The sequence below is a fragment of the Portunus trituberculatus genome, chromosome 40, assembly GCF_017591435.1.
Source record: "Portunus trituberculatus isolate SZX2019 chromosome 40, ASM1759143v1, whole genome shotgun sequence".
NCBI lineage: Eukaryota > Metazoa > Arthropoda > Malacostraca > Decapoda > Portunidae > Portunus > Portunus trituberculatus.
The window spans coordinates 15,615,878-15,628,741 of record NC_059294.1 but is presented as its reverse complement, the minus strand read 5'-3'; the positions used below and the strand labels follow the sequence as shown (position 1 = coordinate 15,628,741).

Sequence of the window (12,864 nt, the reverse complement as noted above, 5' to 3'; positions counted from 1 at the left end):
CTTCTCCTTTCTCTCTCGCCTCCATTCACCGCCCACGAGCATCGCCTCCATATCCAGAGAGGTTTACCTGGAACACGTATAAGATTATTTTACTTTCCGGGATAGAGACATGTCGGGGATGGCGAGGAGGACGGCTGGAGAAAATAGATGCAGTTGGTAAAGGGTTCAGCGAGGATGTGGGGAAGGTGGGGAGTAGAGAGTAGATAAGAAGGGTGACGGATTCAGGGTTAGATGTTGGTGTTGGGATGGTGTCTATGGCAAGGAAGGAGGTAGGAAAGGGTAGAGGTGGTTGGCTGGGCTGTGGAGGGGAAACAGCTGCTTAGATGCATTGATGGGAAGCACGAGGAATTAGAAGTGGCTTGAAAGTTTATTAATAAATGAATAAATAAAAAATCGAATTTAGAAAAGAAAACTCGAGAAGAACGGGCATGGAAGGAGAAGAAAGGTTTGGAGAGAGAGAGAGAGAGAGAGAGAGAGAGAGAGAGAGAGAGAGAGAGAGAGAGAGAGAGAGAGAGAGAGAGAGAGAGAGAGAGAGAGAGAGAGAGAGAGAGAGAGAGAGAGAGAGAGAGAGAAAGGGGGGTGAGCGGGGTAGGGCCAGCCGATGCAGCGAGAGCCTTTGTGGGTCCCTACGTAAAAGACCAGTTGATGTAGGGGTTGATGACCTGCCCCTCCCGAAAGAGGTTTTTATTCATGTTGTAAAAATACGGAGGAGAACATTCCTTACTGGTGGGCGCCGCGGAGAGCGATGCGGGTCACGGCCACTACAGAGGTCACCAAGCATCGGCCTCACCCAGGAGCAACTGACAAGTCGTTTCTCCCTGACGGAGCAGCCATGCAGTGAGGGCACACTTACCACAGCCTCACACTGGCAGCCTCACTGCACCTCGTTTGTTTCCATTATTGCTTGTGTGATTTGGTGCCGTGTTTTTGACAAGCTTCACTAAGTAAGTTACTCATGTTAGTACTCTGTGTGTGTGTGTGTGTGTGTGTGTGTGTGTGTGTGTGTGTGTGTGTGTGTGTGTGTGTGTGTGTGTGTGTGTGTGTGTGTGTGTGTGTGTGTGTCAATAAAGGCCAAGGTAAGTTGAAAAGGTTGCACTGTACCGCCTGTCATTTGGTTAGCCTTGCCTTGTCTCTCTCTGACCAGCCCCCACGGGGTGCCTAGACCTCTTGTTTCGAACCATGTGCCTTGACCTGTTCGTCGGTGTATTCAAACGAGGTTCACATTGACGCTGAGATCGCACCCACCGCGACTTTCCCTCCCTGGCTGCGTGGCGAGGTCATGGCCAGGTACCGGCAGCCAGTAGTCATCCTCCGTGACACGCCATGCGACCCTAGAGGCGAGGCTTGACTGGTCCCAGAAACTGTCCACTAGATTTTGAGGACGCCAGCTGCTTGTCTCTCACTCTTCCTTCTCCTCCCCCTCCTCCTGCTCTAGGCCTCCGTTTGCGACTCCAGGCGGCGTGTGGCGAAATGCATCATTGAGAAGAGTTCCCTCTGAGAAAGCTCATTCTGAACCCTCCCCATTCAGCTGCCATTCTCTGCTCTGCCTTTATCCTATTCTCCGCCTCATCCTCTCCGTCTTTCTTAGTCTAGGCAAGTTTTCATGAAACGTTGCTTTACCCCGTACCCTCTCCTGCTCTCGAAGTGTCGCTAGCTCACACTAGTTTCCTTTCTTCCAAGCCTCTTTTTGAGCCTCGTTGTCAGAGTAGGCTTAACTAGAACTTCGGGAGTGTGTGTTGCAACCCTCCCAGACGAAATCCTTCTGTCGTGGCCATGCCTCACCGGGCACCACCCCTCGGTCGTCCATCTCTTATAGGCCTCTGCAGCGACGCTGCAAAATGCACGGGGAGAGAGTGAAAGACAAGGCGTGGCTCAGATGAAATTTAATTGCATAGAGATGAGTACAATGAGAGAGAGAGAGAGAGAGAGAGAGAGAGAGAGAGAGAGAGAGAGAGAGAGAGAGAGAGAGAGAGAGAGAGAGAGAGAGAGAGAGAGAGAGAGAGAGAGAGAGAGAGAGAGAGAGAGAGAGAGAGAGAGAGAGAGAGAGAGACAAGAGCATGCCCAGAAAAGAGAAGAGAAGAGGGAGGGGATACTGAAGATTTATGTGTGCCTGTATTATGTATTAATGTATCCCATTTTTCATCTCCATTGAGTGCACGGTGAGAGAAAAATGTGGAGGGGAGCAGAGGAAGGAAGGGAGTGAGGCAATGTAAGCTGTGTGAAGGAAGAGGAGGAGGAGGAAGAGGGAGGAGGAGGAGGCAAGGCAGGAGGTGACGGTCCGGACAAAGGCGGCAGAAGGTGGAGGACTAATCGAGGGACTTATAGGAGGCGGTGGACTGAAGGAGATTCAGAGAGAGAGAGAGAGAGAGAGAGAGAGAGAGAGAGAGAGAGAGAGAGAGAGAGAGAGAGAGAGACAAAGGACAAAAGCACAATGACAGGACGGAAAAGAAAGAGAGAAAGACACGGATCAGAGATAAAAGACACAAAACAGTAGAATGAACAATCTCTCTCTCTCTCTCTCTCTCTCTCTCTCTCTCTCTCTCTCTCTGTGTGCGTGTGTGTGTGTGTGTGTGTGTGTGTGTGTGTTTATCAGAGGAGCAGATAAGCTTCTGATACTCACCATCCTTCACCCATCCATCTTTTCACGCACAATTAGAAGGAACGCTTGCTATTACCTGACCTAACCTAAGCTAAGCTAACTTAATCTCACCTCACCAAACCTAACCTACCACAGAATATACAGCAGCTAAAGAGACGAACAATACAGTATCATACGAAAGTGTAGTTTGAGGTCCTGGAATAAAGGGGTGTTTCTGTATGTACAGTGAACGTGACAGGGTTGCGATGCCACCTGGTGTGTTGGGGGTGAGGGGGTAACGCGTGGCACCTGGAGAGGATCGTGGAAGGGCGGGCGAGGCACTAGTTCAGTGAGGCCAAATATATGCTGGGGCGTCGGCTTGCCTTGCCTAGACCTCCTCCTTTCCTCCCTCCCTCCCTTCCTCCTTCCTTACTCCCTCCTTCCACCTCCCCAAAGCTGGCGGGAAGAGGAAGTTGGTGATGGCCAGTGTAGTGTGGCGGCAGCTCAGTTCCGTCCGCAGTAATTATGATTATTATTATTATTAATTATTATTATTAACATTATTAGCAGAAGCAGCAGCAGCAGCAGCAGAAGCAGAAGCAGAAGCAGAAGCAGCAGCAGTAGTCGTAGTCGTAGTAGTAGTAGTAGTAGTAGTTGCTGTTATTATAAGTGGTAGTTAGTTACTGTTGTTATTCTCTGTAGTGATGGTGGTGGCATTTCATAAACGGTCTGTCACCTTCACATGTCTTGTTCATTTTTTTTTCTTTTTCGTCTACCTCCCAGCTAACCACTCTAACGGCCTCCGCACCTCCCCGCGTCTTCATACTTGACTCACGAGGGCGAGGCATCCAGGCGGGATGACCTCTGACCCTCTTATCCTTCAGTGTCACTCACGCGCTTCCCAAGGTTGCAATCAAAACATTTATGACTTAAGAGAAATTCATCATTCTACTGATCATGGCTGAACACTTTCATAATCTATAATATCAACTCCAGGATTTTACATATTGCAGTAAGTTTGTATATGTTGAATGTGAGTGAGTGATTGGGTACGAGTTTTAATGGTCGTTAAAAGTTCATCGTTTATTCGTACATTACACTGGTCTTTTACTAATGTATAATACTTTCTATACATGGCGAGACGTGCTTGTAAGCGTCCTCACGAAGGCCGCCCACCACAGCCCAGCAACACTCGTGCGTTGTGTCAAGGCGACGTCCACAGGAAGAAGAAAGCCATTAGGTCATTACAAATCTGATTACCTAAGCCAAAAATTAAACCTCTATTCTTTTCGTGAAACCTTAAAAATAAACGATTACGTTGGAGAATAAATTTCACAGTACGAGCGGATAACATTCAGAAAAATTTAAAACAGGAGAACATCATTGTGATATTTAGAAACGTCTTGTGACAGCTCGGCACGGAAGCCTTATCTTTCAGTGAGTCACTCGTTCCCTATCTAAAGGTTGTTCGCTTCCGTGTCCGAGGCATAACGGGAAAATATTTATTTGAGCGAAAGACGACAGTGAGAAAAAGAGAGAAGAAAAAATCCTCTGCTACAGCTGTGACAAAGCTGGTACGATTTCCAACCCGAAAAATCAACAGGAATTTACTAAACTTCCACCCACACTTCATCGAAGGCCAAATTCACCCTGGAAATATTCGTATGCATCACGTACAAAATTGTGTTCCCAGCACGCATGACCTCAAGGCAACGCCGTGGAGCGACAACGGGAAGTCGCCTCGCCAAATCTGGTCGTCATGACGGTGGCTCGAACCAAGGTCACAAGAACCGGATTCGAAGCAGGTGCTGGAGCAGTCGCGGAGCAGCTGAAGTAAACTGTTGAGTCTAGTCTGGCTCGCCCTCTTCCCCACGTACCACCTTACCCTCCACCTTACCTCCCCAATCTCAGCACACGCCCTTCACGCGCGCGCGCACACGCACACACGCGCACACTGAAAATGCATTTCTACTTAATCTCCCCTTATCTTCGGTATATGAAGCACAATACGTGGATACATCTCACCCACTAAAAGAAAACACACACACACACACACACACACACACACACACACACACACACACACACACACACACACACACACACACACTCCCCTGCCCTGCAACATCGAATTCTCGCCACACGCAGGTGAAAAGTTTTGCAGCGCGGTAATTAGTTCCGATCCACACCAAGCCCTGGAGAGATGGCCACAGCGACTCGGCGTCATTTTAATAATTTCATGAACGTTCGCACTCCTGCACGTTTCTTTGCTTAAGTAAGAGGAGGAGAGTGTAATGAAACCCTAGAGAGGAGGAGGAGGAGGAGGAGGAGGAGGAGGAGGAGGAGGAGGAGGAGCCTGGCAAGGAAGAGGACAAGGAGGAAGAGGAAAAGATCAAAAGAAGGAGGAGGAAAAGAGGAGAGGTGAGTGGGCAATAGAGGTAAAAGTCAAGCGGCAGGGGTTCAGATGGAAGAGAACGAAGGCTAAAAGAAAGAAAAGTACTAAGGCAGGGTGGGGGGCTGGAGGTGTGGGTCGTAGTAGAAATGTGAACAGAAGTAACGAAAACACACTCTCTCTCTCTCTCTCTCTCACCCGGCAAGGTCCTTGGGGTTGTCTGAGCCACAAGTGACGTCATGGTCTGGTGTTGCATCATCACTAGAGTTGCCACACGTCGCTGCTCCGGCACCGCCACTCCCGCTGCCACCACCGGCTCCAAAAAGCGGGTGTCGTGAACCTAATAAACTCAGCCGCCTGCAAACTAATTACTTCTACTCGGATAGATTAAGCTCATTAACATGTCGGTGGTAACAATTAGCAGGTCATTCTGGACGCGGGGGAGCTACAATCTCAGCAGCGGCGGCAACAGCGCTGCTGCGGTGGCCCCGGAAAACAAGCCGGTGGGAAGACTGTGTTATCAGGAGGTGAACGCCGCGGCAGCTTTAAATATAATCGATACTTCTAACCTGCCGTGATCTATGCCACTGTCTCCCGCGGCTCACACACCATAAAGCTCTTAACTAGGGGAGCTGCGGCGGTCTCTGTTTCGCCTTCCCCTTCACTACCCCTATCAAAACTCCTTCAGGTAGACTGCAGGAACATTTGGCAACCTCCCTCCTCTTCACAACACCCAGCTGCCTCTGCTTGCTTTTTCTTTTTTTCCTGCTTTTTCGACGGAAGCTCAAGGGTGTGTATTTACTTATTTCGGGCTCCACGTCCCCCGCTCTGTTCTCATTCCGTCCCAGTCATGCAACATTAGTGTTTTGTTGAAATGGTTTCTTTCACTGTTTCCTTACACCAGTAGCTACAGCAAACCTCTACTCTCCAGATCAGCTGTTTTCCACCACTTTTGTTTCATCTTGACTCTTCCCACTTGATTTTTTTTTTTTTTTTTTTTTGTGTGTGTGTGTGTGTGTGTGTGTGTGTGTGTGTGTGTGTGTGTGTGTTTGTTTGTCACTCGATTATTTTTTCCATTGCTATCACTTACCAACTGGTGCCCTTTATCATTTCATTTTCATTATCTTTGTTTACGTTTCTCTCTCTCTCTCTCTCTCTCTCTCTCTCTCTCTCTAGCAGGGGTGAGGTGGACGTCTGCCTGTAAGGTGTCATGGCGGTTAAGCCAATTGTTGAAAATAGTCCTGCTTACGTCATCACCACGACTGTGTTTTAAAATCAGTAATGGTTCATTTCCAGTATATTTTTTTTTTTTTTGTCAGTCTGTTTGTGCAATTATGCTGTTGTTGATGTTCTGCTCGCATGAGATACAGAAGCAAATTCCAAAAAAATACCTAAAATATATCTATGCAATTTGTAGAATCATATATGTAGGTACAAGTAGTATGGTAGGTCACAATGAAGTAAAAGTTATATGAATTAATATGAATTATTTAATCAAACCACACTTATTTGGTTTTGAAAAGACTCCACGTTAATTCCCCGTCCCCCTCCCTTCATGGGTCTTAGTTTGACTGTATTTTATAGTGAGGCTTTCCTTATTACATTGCTATACATGTTATTTCCTTCACGAATTGTGAAAAGAGCCAGACAAGTTTGAATGTCGTCTGGGTGATCCCTTCATCATCTGGGTCAGACGAGGTATTTACAGCACCTTGCCTACTCCGACAACACATGTAGCACCCAGACACACCTTTAGCCGCCAACACCACTCCCTACCCTACCAACACACTTCACCCACCCAGACGCACGACATACAGCCCGTCCTACCCCACCCATCCACCTACTTACCCACCCAAACGCTTCTATTGCTCTTCCTACCTACTTTCCCTGCACTCCCCATCTGTCAGTCCCACCCTCACCTCGAAAGTAAGCACGGCTACTCTTTCGTTTAGTACTCCCGTCCCGCAACGTTCTTCGAAAAAAGTATCCAGATTCCAGCTTACTCAGGCCCTTGAACCCAACACGAGGTAGTCAAGGATGGTAAAGAGGGAGTTGCTGATGTCTTCCGCTATAGGGCTGATCAGTATCTGAGACAGTGAGGAAAGACAGGTGTCAGGCACTTACCGGTACTGCCCCGCCCGACTCGCCTTGCATCCTGCCTTACCTGTGAGGAAGAGACATCACAATATTATTTTCTGCAACACTAACTGTAGGTTTAATGTAGTTTTGTAGAGAGTTGTTTAAATTCAATACATACTATATGAGATTTGAGGAAAACAGCTGTCAATGTCACTTCATAGAAGGCTTCGTTCGCTATCTTGATCATCGCTCATTTAAACCCCAACATTTTAAAGTCTAAGCTAACATACGTAGCGGAGATTTCTGTCCTGAGTCGCACAACCATTCTGGAGAGAGAGAGAGAGAGAGAGAGAGAGAGAGAGAGAGAGAGAGAGAGAGAGAGAGAGAGAGAGAGAGAGAGAGAACGGGCAGTTATGACTTCTTCCTTGCTTTGTACAAATGTTAACTGATCTTTGAACATTCACATTATGAACCTCTTTTGCCTCTATCGCTCGGCACTAATAGAAATGAAGGAAAAAAAAAAAAGCAGAAAATAACCCGATGACCTTTAGTCTGTAACAGACAAGCAGCATTTTTGTTTTGAAAGATTTACAATTCAAAATCTAAAGCTTGCAAAAAACATGGAATACGCCTGGGAGAGCTCATCTGCCCATCAAGGAGAGATTGTTATTGCTACGGGCACACACATTTATTGAAACTTACCCTCACACCGTACACTTACGGCAACAATTCAGTACTACTACTATGAAATTTTTTTATAAAGAAATGATTACGACACTGCCTGTCACATCTCTAACTCTGCGGGTTTTGTACTGTCTCATCTAATTTTTTATTATCGTTTTGTTGCTTGCTCTGTGTCTTTCATTATGGTTTTCGAGAATATCCTGCGGATGTAACTTTTATGTAAACAATTTTCATTCTATTATTCTCTGCATCTCAGGTCACATGATTATATTCGGCCTTTTGTTTTATCTATCGTTTAATCTTTTACTTTACTGTTCAACATTACTTTTACGTCAAATTCTTTAAGCCTTATTTTGTATTGTGTGTGTGTGTGTGTGTGTGTGTGTGTGTGTGTGTGTGTGTGTGTGTGTGTGTGTGTGTGTGTGTGTGTGTGTGTGTGTGTGTGTGTGTGTGTGTGTGTGTGTGTGTATGTGTGTGTTGAATCTAAAGCTACTGATGAAAGGCATGTTTCTGGGTGACGGCTGGCATGGCATCTCTAGCACCATCTGACTCAGGCGCGCCACTCATTACTATCCTATCCTTCTCCATCACCACCTGTTGCGCGTGTCCATGACTCCATCAGCCCCTCCATGTACACCGCCCACCCACCTGTTGTACACGCCTGTCATCTCCTCCAACTCGCTCCCGCCACCTGTTGCTCCCACTGTACACTCTCCCTTCCGTCCCTCGCTGAGTATGCTGCTGCTCATCAGAAGCACTCCAGGTGTGGTTCCAAGCAACGGCCTGCAAGCACCCCGTTATCGCCTTCCAGCCTCCCAGTGTGGTGCTTTTCACATCACAAAATTTTAATTGTAATATACTCGTAGATGACTCTGAGATTCCCAATTAAATACTTTTTTCGTAGTATGCTTGAGAAAATGCTATACAAAGTTCCCTCATGTGGCCTTTACTGTTCTGTCCTCATTCAGCCTTTCTTTTCCTCTTCCTCTTCCTATTCTCTTCTCTTCTTCCCTAAGGGCAGTCACATCCCAAAGCGAGTCTGATTTTTTTGTTGCTCCACCTCTCCTCCCCCTGTTTTACGAGCACCCAACCCTCTTCCGTCCCTCTCGTCTTTCGTTTCCTCCCTTAGCCTTCTGCCGCTTGTCCTCGCCTGCATCTGTCCTTTTCCTATACCAGGCGTTGACTTGCTCAAAGAAAAATTCTCTCTCTCTCTCTCTCTCTCTCTCTCTCTCTCTCTCTCTCTCTTTCACAATGTAGCTATAAAAGTGTTTTTTCACCTTTAAAATTGTGATTCGGAGCGACAAAAGACCCCACAAAAAACTCTATTTCCTGTCACTTGGAAGAAAGAAGACAGGGAGCGAAGGGAAGGAAGAGAGGGAGTATAGGGGAGGAAGAGAGGTGTGTAGTGGAGGGGAGGAAGAGAGAGCGACTGGGAGGAAGAGAGAGGTGAGGTGGAGAGGAGGAAGAGAGGTGGTCTGAGGGGAGAAAGATAAGTGGAGTGCAGGGAAGGAAGAGAGGAGGGTAAAGGGTAGAGGACTGGAGTGCAGAAGAGGAAGAGAGAACGGTCTAGAGGAGGAAGAGAGAAGCCAGGTGGTGGGAGGGGATGAAGAGAGGGAGCGACTGAAGGCAAGGAAAGAAAAATCGAGTGAAGAGGAAGGACAAACGTAAAGCGACAGTTGTAATAATAATAATAATAATAATAATAATAATAATAATAATAATAATATTAATAATAATAACAATAATAATAATAATATTAATAAGTAAGAAAAACAATAATATACCAACAACATTTTTCTTCCTATTACACGAGATGGAACAGAAAGAAAAGGACGGAAAATCAACTGGATAAGAAGTACGCAGATAACAAGACAAAAAAAAAAAAAAAAAAAAATCCTCCTGTTTCTTGTGGGGATTAAAAGTTTCTGAGGCAAAAGTTTCCTTCCGCTATCTGTTGTCTTTCCTAAGTTTTGTTTTTTTGTGAACTGAAAGGGAATACGGAGATATGTATACCCACAAGTTACCTATCTTACAACTACTACTACTACTACTACTACTACTACTATTACTACTACTATTAGTACTACTACTACTAAAAATACCAGACTCATGATCATCCCAAATAACATTATCCTTTTTAGTTACTTTGAGCAACTCTCTCTCTCTCTCTCTCTCTCTCTCTCTCTCTCTCTCTCTCTCTCACCTGTCTGTCTGTCTGTCTGTCTGTCTGTCTGTCTGTCTGTCTGTCTGTCTGTCTGTCTGTCTGTCTGTCTGTCTGTCTGTCTGTCTCTCTCTCTCTCTCTCTCTCTCTCTCTCTCTCTCTCTCTCTCTCTCTCTACACCCACACCAGACACAGTTCCCAGCACCATGATATCTATGAGCGCGCCATAGTAAACGCAACAGGGTGAGGCGGGAAGGGGCGGTGCGGGTGCGGGTTTGGTTACCTACGATACCTAAGCCGCAAGTGACGACTGGCGGAGGATTTAAGATGTGGTGGGCTGGCTGGTAGGGGAGCAGTGGGATGGAAAGGGGAGGGAACGTGTGTAGGGTGAAGGTGTGGGAGGGTGAAAGAGGACGGGGTTATGGGGTAAGGTGATGGGATAAGGTGCTGGGGCCTCCGAGTGGTTTGGGTGGGACCAGGGTGGGTGGCGGGGAGGGCACGGGAGTGAAGGGTGACGGCGGGGAATGTAGAAGGGACGGGCTGGCCAACAGGGTTCCGGATAATAAAGGGGAGATGAGAGAGAGAGAGAGAGAGAGAGAGAGAGAGAGAGAGAGAGAGAGAGAGAGAGAGAGAGAGAGAGAGAGAGAGAGAGAGAGAGCTTGAAAATTCAATGTTGTAACTATTTTAATTTTTTTCCTCTTACTCCTAACACAAATCAATAAACTTAAGTCACTCACTTGGACGACTTCATTCTTGCAGGTTTCCCTTATCTTTTATCTACACACACACACACACACACAGACAGACAGACAGACAGACAGACAGACAGACAGACAGACAGACAGACAGACAGACAGACAGACAGACAGACAGACACACACACACACACACACACACACACACACACACACACACACGGGGCTGGAAGGGCGGTGGGACAGGCAGGGGGCAGCACGGTCTCCTCCCGGCAACAGCTTACGTACTACAGCGTTCAACACACACGACCAGAATGCCGCCGCGGTCGCTTCTCCGGGAATTCCTGCATAATATATGAATTACACGAGAAAAATGACCGACACTGAAGGATTGTCTCACTCATTATCCAGCCGTGGGGACACAAGGGTGAGCGAGGTGGGCGGAGGAGACGGTTTGTGCGGGGAACAGGTTGGGGAGGCTGAGGAGGACTTGACCACGAGGCATTCCTGCATGAATTTTGAACATGGAGACAATACGTGAGCCGGTCAGCGGAAGAGGAAGGGGAGGTGGCATGACCCTCAAACACAGGAGGTGGTAGTGGTGGCGGCGTTGGCGGTGGTTATGGTGGTAATAGTGGTGGAAACCGTTCACTTTCGCGGTAACGATCCGCCTGAGGGTATACACTGATGGTTGTGGCGGTGGTGGTGGTGGCGGAAGCAGTGACGGAGACCTTGAGAAAAAAAAAGAGTTGATGAATTTATACTCCCCACGTGATTGTCGCCCCTTATTACAGGTGTGCTGGTGATGGAGGAGGGTCAAATTAATAGACGTGGAACGGGGTAGACTGTTCACACCACAAAATGAAATACAAAGGCATTACTGAGAGAGAGAGAGAGAGAGAGAGAGAGAGAGAGAGAGAGAGAGAGAGAGAGAGAGAGAGAGAGAGAGAGAGAGAGAGAGAGAGAGAGAGAGAGAGAGAGAGAGCACGCTACACGATGCGCGCGCACACAAAGAAATCCCTCTTTGGTGTGTCACATACTGAGGAAAATCGAGGACACTTCGTGATTAGTATGGCAAGTATCGGGCCATCAGGAGTGGCATGCCTTTCTTGCACAGGACGGGGTCAGTGGGAGTCACGCGAAGTAAGGTAGACAATACACTACATAGACACACTCATGCTGTATCGTGCAGGGAGGGAAGCCGGCGAGGAGCTGCGGCATCAATACATGACACATTAACCTCATAAACGTGGACGGAGTAGGAAAAAAAAAAAAATGCTGAGACGACACACAAAGTAAAAGAGAATGTATCACAGAACACCAAATTGTAACTCCTATGAAGTTTTGTTTCTCTTTCTCCCTCTCTCACTCAGGAAATAACGCACGACGCTTCACGAAGAAAATATGAAGCAGACCAAAAAGAATGTGTAACAACTGCCATCAACACGCGGCCATACGAGTACCAAGGCCTTCCTCTCCCTCCTCTCAGTGCCGCCCTTCCCTCAGGTGCAGAAGGGCGGGGCCACACTTGGGACAGAGACAAAGTCGGCCCGGCATGTTAAGCGGGCGGGGAGATTTATGCCACACTTTCTTTTAATGATCTAAATTTTTTATCTGCTAGCAATGAGGGGTCCTGCGCGGCGCTCCGGGTCCCACGCTTGTTGATAATGACACCCACCGGGATGCCAGGGCTGGGCAAGGCAGGGAGGAAGGGCAGGAGGTATAGTGAAGGCAGGAAGGATGAGGCAGTTGGGGCAAGCAGGGGTAGATGTGGAGGATAAAAAGAGGGGGGAGTGGAGTGAACTGGTGGTGGGCATCGGAAAATGTATTTTGGCCTGTAATGTACCAAGTAGCCTCGATCTTCTATGAGAGAGTTCTACACAGCCAGAAAGGAAAGGGCGGTAGGACCAGGTAGAGGCATATGAAGAGACTAAAAAAGCGGGAAAGTGGATGGAGTGAATCGGTGGCCATACAAAAATGTATCTTCGCTTGTAATGTACCAAATACCCCCGACCCACCATGAAAGAATCTTAGACAGACAGAAAAAGGTAAATAGTAAGGGTAGGTAGGAAAGGGGCAGATGGAGAGGATAAAAAAGGGGGGGGGTTGTGGTGGCGGAATGAACCGGTGGGCATGAGGAACTATATGTTGACATATAATGTACCAAATAACCTCCCGATAGAGTCATAAAAACCCAAACACTCCTGATGGCGAGACGTTCGCTTTTCCGGTTGGTCTGTAAGGAGTCTGGGGACTTAAAGGGAAGGAGAAAGGG

General features: G+C 47.4%; 1 long non-coding RNA gene across 1 annotated transcript in view; it reads right to left on the bottom strand.

The window, feature by feature from the left end:
- Positions 1–483: 483 nt before the first annotated feature.
- The window catches only part of LOC123516104, a 202,420-nt gene continuing 190,039 nt past the window's right edge, over positions 484–12,864 (bottom strand). Inside the window, exon 4 of the long non-coding RNA XR_006678087.1 lies at positions 484–7,134. This is a non-coding gene — a long non-coding RNA (uncharacterized LOC123516104). The remainder of the gene's footprint in view (positions 7,135–12,864) is intronic.